This window comes from Octopus bimaculoides, chromosome 2 (assembly GCF_001194135.2).
Source record: "Octopus bimaculoides isolate UCB-OBI-ISO-001 chromosome 2, ASM119413v2, whole genome shotgun sequence".
NCBI classification, from domain to species: Eukaryota; Metazoa; Mollusca; class Cephalopoda; order Octopoda; family Octopodidae; genus Octopus; species Octopus bimaculoides.
In genome coordinates this window covers 134,816,036-134,821,783 of record NC_068982.1, presented here as the reverse complement: position 1 = coordinate 134,821,783, position 5,748 = coordinate 134,816,036, and the positions used below count along the sequence as shown (strand labels likewise).

The 5,748-nt window shown below is 35.0% G+C and overlaps 1 protein-coding gene and 1 long non-coding RNA gene across 12 annotated transcripts in view; one reads left to right on the top strand and one right to left on the bottom strand.

Moving 5' to 3' along the window:
- LOC106873484 (uncharacterized) overlaps nt 1–3,736 on the top strand; it is a 7,364-nt gene extending 3,628 nt beyond the window's left edge. Inside the window, exons 4-5 of the long non-coding RNA XR_008263445.1 lie at nt 1,574–1,641; nt 3,078–3,736. This is a non-coding gene — a long non-coding RNA (uncharacterized LOC106873484). The remainder of the gene's footprint in view (nt 1–1,573; nt 1,642–3,077) is intronic.
- LOC106873483 (synaptotagmin-6) overlaps nt 1–5,748 on the bottom strand; it is a 286,327-nt gene that overhangs the window by 241,240 nt on the left and 39,339 nt on the right. The window lies entirely within an intron of this gene.

The following is a 5,748-nucleotide window of genomic DNA, read 5'->3' as shown; positions in this document are numbered from 1 at the left end:
GAATATTAACACTAATAGTCGATTTTTCTCAACAACAAGGTGCAACAAAAACACTTCAAAGAGACGAAGGTAAATGTTATTGAAATAATATTATAATAAAGTTAACGTGAAGGGATATAATTTATTTCATTTGGATCGGAAAATGATTTCCTCCAAAAGGCAGCCTTTAATGGTGATACCCTGTTGCACTCAATTTCTGAAGTTTTCCATCTCACGACGAATAGGAGGTTTTTCTGCGACATCCTGAAAATTTTAGACATTCTAGATTATGCTGTGGAGGCGGGTGGTCTACAGCTTAGGATGTTGCACCCAAGCGCGCAAGATCGTGGTTTCGATTCCAGGACTGGGCAGGGCATTGTGTATTTGAGCAAAACACTTGATTTCAAGTCGCGTTGCAATTATTTTGACAACTAATATGTGGCATACTGTGCATCTGAGCAGACAGTCTCCATTTGATGGAGAGAGTGCACTAATGTACAGTACAAATATTTGATCACTATAAACAAATCGTTTGTGCAGGTTGTTCAGCAGATCCTACAACTTAAGTCTTTCTTCTTGTCTTTCTTCGATGTCTCTCTATTCAGTTTAATAAATTCTAGAAATGAACTCTTTTCGTAATGCCGCCACCAGTTTTATCTAATACGCACGTTGAATAGATTGTTCTTTCCATAGGTGGAATTTTCTTTGAAATTCTTCGAAAGTCCTTGAACTCCATATATTTAGGAGTTCACCTTCCTAACTCTTCTATCTTTACATCAAACACGTTTTGTAAGCGAACTGTAGTCAAAGGAATATCATCAGAAAATTGTAGACAGTTTAGTAAACAAGAATTTTTTTTTATTCAAATGAGAAAAAGAACTTGAAGTTGTTTCCTATAGTATTTTGTTGTATTATTTAAGTATTGAGCAACTATTTCCATAGTACAAACATTTCTATCATTTCAGTCTTCTTTTTCGTTTCTTCATTTTTTCTCTTTCTCCACCATCTTATACTTCGGCTTATTTCTTTTGATAGCTTGCATATAAACGTACGAGTTTATTTCCCTTCAATTTGTACGTGTTTTCTTTCCTCCTCTCTATTCTTCAAACTGTATACTAAAATATTTACTTCCCTTCTCTTCCCTACGCTGTTTTCAAATTTTTATCTATTCAGTATCTAAATCGTGTATGCATTATAATGGTAGTGCTTCCAGAGATATATAGCAACAGTGTCTGTTTTCTGTATTCAACTCTTCTTTCTGTTTCTTTTTCAATTCTGTTGGCATTTTTTTTTTCACCTCGCCAATATTTTTCCCTTTCAAATTTTCGCCTTTTTCTTATACGATGCTACATGTTTTTATTGTTTATTTCTCTTTTCATTCCAAACTACATAGTTGCTTTACAGTTTCATATTATGTTTTACTTTAGATTTATCTTTATGGTATACTTTATCAACAATTGAATTTTAAACTTTAAATGTCAGAATCTTAGTACTTATGACGTGAGGAAATATATGCGTGTGTGAATGCGTGCGCAATTCCTCATGTTACATATATATATATATATATAAATATATACTCTTTTACTTGTTTCAGTAATTTGACTGCGGCCATGCTGGAGCACCGCCTTTAGTCAAGAAAATCGACTCCAGGACTTATTATTTGTAAGCCTAGTACTTAATTTATCGTTCTCTTTTGCCGAACCGCTAGTTTACGGGGATGTAAATACACCAGCATCGGTTGTCAAGCGATGTTGGGGGAACAAACACAGACACACAAACACACACATATATATATATATATATACATATACGTATATACGACGGGCTTCTTTCAGTTTCCGTCTACCAAATCCACTCACAAGGCTTTGGTCGGCCCAAGGCAATAGTAGAAGACACTTGCTCAAGGTGCCACGCAGTGGGACTGAACCCGGAACCATGTGGTTGGTAAGCAAGCTACTTAACACACAGCCACTCCTGCGCCTATATATATATGGGTGTGCATATATGTTTATGTGTGTGTATGTATGCATATTCACACACAGATAGATAAATAGATAGATAGATAGATAGATAGATAGATAGATACATAGATAGAGGAAGGTGCAACTGTAATGCCAGTCCAGAAACCAGCCCACGTTAGTCATTTAATACTTGAATGTATGCTGAGAGATTACCTTAGCCCATTTGCCTTTGGATGGTTGATTTCTGTAGTTATTATCAGTGTACTTTGGTGATTTAAATAAGAGTTTTGACTGTTATTTCTAGTAGGTAGACATACTTAGTATGTCCTTTGGTTAATTCTAATCCTTCAGCTATTTAATGCTTTTTGAGTGGGGGGGGCCTGCAATCGTCTATATTATTGATTCTGTCATTATCATTTTTGAATTGTTACAACAGATAATAATAGGGTCAATAATATCTTCGCAAATATTTTTTCCTGAATTATTTGCTCCGTATTGAAATATGTTGACAAATATATGTGTGTATACATATATGTATATATAGGGAGAGGGGAAGAGAGTATGCACGCGTATATTTATATTTAAAGATTTATGTCGAACGAATAAGGAAAAGAGTACTTACTACACTTAAAATGTTTTGTTTATTTAAACTAAACACGTTTCTCACGACTTATGCTGCAGCAATCTTCAGGCGAGAACAGTTACAACGCTTTGTGAGAGTTTATTTATAACCGTTGGTAGGGGATAAGTTGTTTCTGTTAATTGATTTTGCTTGCTTCTTATTTGATTAACTGTCTTCTCTTGGTTCTTCTCTTGATTGAATGTCTTGTTTTGTAACCTAAAGTTTAATTCAGTTGAATAGGGTTTTTTTTAAGTGTGTGTTGGGAGATATCTTTGTTTTTTGTTGTTTTCTTTATTAGGGTGGAGGGAGTCTCATTGCTTATTCCAACAGGGCTTAAAGGGGAAATTGCTCAATTCATTAATTTGCTTATTTGCTAAATGTGCGTGTTAAAATCATTCTGAATTACTTAAGAATGGAAGCAGGTTATTGTATTTTATTAATGTGTTTCCTTCATTAGAAAAATATATTTACTGAAACTTTTATCTTCGGGGAAAATATTTTGTTCTCCATTACAGATTTGGCAGGAGCTTTTAACACTGACGATTTGGCAACGGTGACTGAAAATTAAACCCGTTTTGGTGACTGTACGTTTTGATACTGGAGGCGCGCGCGCACAGAGATATGCACATACAGAAAGAGGGAAACAGAGAAAGATATCACACATATTGTTGTGTCGACGCCCCCAGACGATGAAGTAGGCTAGCCCAATACGTAGATATAGTGGAAGAAGTCTAGACGTCGAAGTAATTGAGTAGAGGTCATCCGAACGTGCGATATAACAGTGGCGACGAAGATGAGATGCTGACACAATACAGTAGTATTGCGATATAACAGTGGCGACGAGGATTTTGTAGCTCACACAGCCACCGTGTAGTATTGTGATATAACAGTGGCGACGAGGATTTCGTAGCTCACACAGCCACTGTATAGAAGTGCGATATAACACACATATACAAACATAACATAAACAGTGGAACAGAGAGAAGGAGACGAAAAGAATGAGAGAAACATTAAAATGACAAACAAGTCAGCGTTAAATCAGCGGCGCCGATTAGGCGGACCAAAACGTCTCATATATTGTTTGAATTTTTTTTCTCTGTGCGTGGTTCAGTTCGTTGTCGTCGTCAATTGTTCTTTGTCAGGGCTTGTGTTTATGTCTCTCTGTGCAAGTGTATGAGTGTATGTGGAGTATTATAGGCTTATTTATATTTGGATGTTTACTATTCGATGCATTTGGATGTCATCGTTTTTATCAGTGTCTATGAAATACAAGACATTCTCCCAAAAACAAATTTATCTTTTAATGAAAGTCTTCTAATGAAAAAGGAAACATGCTTAAAGAGAACAGTACACATGCTTTACGAACATATAGCCCTTAATTAGATTAACAGATAAATTCAGTAACCAGCATGAGACAAATTTCCCATAAACCCACTAGAAATAAAGGTTAAAAGAATATACAAACACATAAAACAACTCCCTAGCCAAAATATTCAATGAAAATAAACATTAGGAACCTAACAAGTACAACCAGATACGAAACACAAAAATACCAGCCAACCAACGGATGCAAAAGAAAGACTACTCGGCAGACGGAAACGGTGTTACACCAACACATTTGGTAGAAATGAACAGCAACATTGAAATATAAAGGTTCTCGCCCGAAAACAGCAGCAGCGCGAGACGCAGGATGCGACATAAATATTCTGCTTAAATGAACCATGTGCGTACGTGCAGGCGTGTATTCATATGATTGATTGAGAAAATATATGTGTGTGTGTGTGTGTGTGTGTGTGTATGTGTGTGTGTGTGTGTGTGTGTACTGTAGTAGATTGTAAGTCTCTAAGTTAATTCAGCAGATGTATTTTTCTAGGGTTCCTGGGGAAATAGTTCTTTAACAATATTCTACCGTGGCAACAATCAGAGACAACTATGAAAGAACGAGACACACTACATAAACAAGGAACAGCATATCATCAGCTGCCGTATATACATATAGATATAGATATAAATATATATAAGTATTTGTCCATATATGTATATACATACGTATATATGTACATATACATGTATTTAGGGACCTTTTTAATTTCTTATAGGTCTTTCTTTGCTTACTGAGTAGCCCTTTTTTAGAAGAGGAAACATGTTTTTCCACTGAAGTGGCTAAAATTTTTATGCACATATTATTAAATGTAAATTCATTTAACATTTTGTATGACTCATATATCTATAAACAAATTATTTCTACCTTTGTACGTCGTCATTATAGAGCAATCAATATTCAGTTCATTGTGATAGAGGAGAAACACACCTTAAAGTTTGTCCATTTTAACTCATGTATAGAGGACACCAGATGCAACGACTGTTACAACGGCAATACTATTCAGCCATTATAAGTCCAAATCAAAGCGCATTTCAACACATACCCGTCGTATATAAAGAAAATACTTTTATAAAATACATGGATACGAATCTGTTTGTTACTATCAAAGCCACAGACCGTAATGTTGGTAACTTGTGGATAAAAGAAACTATTCTGATCAAAGACAAAATCTAAAAATTAACCTGAATGAATATCAATTGCTACCATAAACATTATGTATTATACTGACCGAATTCCTCCTCAAATACATGTCACGCCATCAGGATATTGACAGTTCTCATAACACAATCCACAGACCCAAAATCTATACCTCCAACATATGTGATAATTGTAATATCACAAACGAGTTTAACACGCCAACACAATGGACACGTACTTATGTATGTCTTTTTTTTTAAGCCTTTGTATCGGTGCTAATTAAATATCACGACTAATCAAATATTACTAGGATAACATTTCAGTATCTCCGCTATTGTTGTTTTATAATTAATGATCACTCTCTTCATTATTATTGCTTTCTATAACATACTGATTTTTTGTACATACACACACGCACACACACATAAACACACACACACACATAAAGACAGGCAAACACAGACAGACAGACAGATAGACAGACAGGTACATAGCATAGATATGTATGCATGTGTGTGTACATTAGATGTGTGCATTATTATAGCTGCATTATATGTATGCATACATATATATATAAATATATATATATATATAAATATATATATGTGTGTGTGTGTGTGTGTGTGTGTGTGTGTGTGTGTGTGTGTGTGTGTGTGTGTGTGTGT